The sequence below is a fragment of the Hordeum vulgare genome, chromosome 7H, assembly GCF_904849725.1.
Source record: "Hordeum vulgare subsp. vulgare chromosome 7H, MorexV3_pseudomolecules_assembly, whole genome shotgun sequence".
In the NCBI taxonomy this organism is placed as follows: Eukaryota; Viridiplantae; Streptophyta; class Magnoliopsida; order Poales; family Poaceae; genus Hordeum; species Hordeum vulgare.
The window spans coordinates 445926463-445929255 of NC_058524.1; positions in this window are offsets into that span (position 1 = coordinate 445926463).

The window sequence follows — 2793 nt, forward strand, 5'->3', positions numbered from 1 at the left end:
CTGGGGAAAGGAATCAAAGAAGAAGAAATAGAAGGATGACAGTTCTGATGACTCAAAGAAGAAGAAGAAATCTTCGAAATCCTCATCTTCAAAGTCCTCCTCACACAAGAAGACTAGCTTCAGAAAGGCTCGGGCACTGATTGGCAAGGAAATGGATTCCGAGGCAGAATCAGAAGAATGTGATGATGAAGAAGGATCTGGAGAAGATTCAGAATCCGGACAGGCTAGTCTTGCACTAGCAACCAATTTCGTCAGCAAGTCAATCTTCAATCTTGAAGAAAATGAGTGCACCATCCATACTGATGACTATGCTGATGACTTCGCTCCAACCTATTTCTTCATGGCAAAAGGTTCAAAGGTATCACATAATGCCTCCTCCTCTGATTCAAGTGACTGTGAACATGATGATTACAAAAAACCCAGTTACAGTAAACTTGCCATCATTGCCACTAAACAACAAATTGCTCTGGAAAGGCTTCAAAAACTGCTAGACAAAAGTGATGATCTGTTGAATGATGAAATGAATCTTAATCAAATACTCGCTGATGACATGAAAAATATTCAGTCTAGATTTGATATTCTTCAGGATCGTTATGATACACTCCTCACTGATCATGAGAAGCTTTCCTATGAATTTCTTCAAAGGAAGCTTGATCTTGAGAAGCTGAGGATGTCTTATGATGATATTCGTGTGGAAAATGATTCATTACTAGCTCAACAGATTAGCGCTAGTCAAGTTGAATTTATTCCTCCATGTCTTAAATGCATTGAACGTGAAACTGCAAATTCCTCACCAGAATCATCAAATGCTACAAATTCTTCAATTGCACCTGCTGTGTCTATTTCCTCACTTGAGGAAAACACAAATGTTACTGATGAAAATGCAGGGTTGAAGGAATTGTACGTGACAGGCATGTACAAAAGCCTCAAAGGACACCAAATCCTTTGTGATGTGCTGAAAAAGCAGATCTTGAACAGGAACCCGAGGAAAGAAGGAATTGCCTTTGAGAGGAAATTGAATGCTGATGGATCTTATTGGAAACCTGAGCAGTATCCCAAAACCTCATGGGTTGCTGCTACCGGGCGTCCTTTTGATCCATCTAATCTAACTGGCTTCTCATGTGAATTATCCTATTCCTCGGATGAGTTATTTGATTCCAACTATAAACTATTCAAAAATCAATCTGGTGAAGTATTTGCTCCATATGTTGGAACTAACTGCAGGAATGGCCCTCCTCTGAGGAAAATCTGGGTTCCCAAAAGTTGTCTTGAAAATCTTCAAGTGAATGTTCTCATGACATCACCTCTGAAGAATCTGAACCCCAGATCAAATTCCTTAGGAGGACCAAAGTCTTCAAGAGGATCAAAATCCTCAACTGGTCAAAACTATGCTCGTACCCGTGCTTATGCGTCTAACATGCAGGGAAACTACAAGGAATATGACTATGAGCGCTACTTCTCAAATCATTATGTTCATAAATCCTCAAACCAGTTCTCTGCATACTCATATGAGTACTTTAACCCCCCTACTGTTAAGAGAAGTGCATTAGCTTCAATGCCACCTTTCTCATATGGTGCTCGCATGATGATGAACGCTTTGCCACCCCTTCAAATGTGGGTGGTGAAGAAATCAAACTAATCACTTCTGCAGGACAGGTCTCCAAATGAAAATCATCATTTGAAGAATTTGCTGGAGACCTGAGGAAATGCTTGATAGGACGCAAGCTAATGATTGATGAAATAGAAATATTTCAGACGTCCTTACATTTTTGTTATGATGAAATTACTGAACTGATGAAATTAGTATCATATTCTTCAAATCTGAAGCATATGAGATGGTAAGCTGTACTAATTCATCTGCAGGAAGACAAACCCAAAAATACTGAGTGGGTTCTCGATAGTGGCTGCACACATCACATGACTCGTGATAAAAGCTTACTGTTGAATATGCCACTAACTCCATCACCTCTGAAGAAAATCACATATGCTGACAAAGGTAAAAGCAAGGTATTGGGACTTGGCAAAGTAGATATTTCCAAGGATAGGCATATGGACAAAGTGATGCTTGTTGAATCCCTTGGTTTTAACCTCATGTCAGTGTCGATGCTTTGTGATCTTGATATGATTGTTATCTTTGGTAGATATAGATGTGTAGTCATCATGGAATCTGACAGATCCAAAGTCTTCAAAGGTGTAAGAAGAGGGGATTTGTACATTGTTGACTTCTCTACAGGTCCTCAACCAGCCACTTGCTTACTAGCAAAAACCTCAGAAGGATGGCTGTGGCACCGAAGACTAGGTCATGCAGGCATGAGGAATTTGCACACACTTGCAAAGAAGAAGCATGTCATTGGCATCAAATCAGTCAAATTCCACAAGGATCATCTCTGCGGTGCTCGTGAATCTGGGAAAATGACCAGATCCAAGCATCCCTCCAAAACCATCATGACCACTACACGTCCATTTGAATTGCTTCATATGGATTTATTTGGACCTACACACTATGCAACACTAACCAATGCAGCATCTCTATATGGCTTTGTCATAGTTGATGATTATTCCAGATACACTTGGGTGCATATTATAGTGTATAAAACTGAAGTGCAGGAAATCTTCAAACGATTTTCTACAAGGGCCTCGACGAACTTCGGCATCAAGATCAAACATATCAGGAGTGATAATGGAACCGAGTTCAAAAACACTGGTCTTGATGATTATCTTGATGAACTTGGTATTACTCACGAATTGTATGCTCCTTATACTCCTCAGCAGAATGGTGTCGTCGAAAGAAAG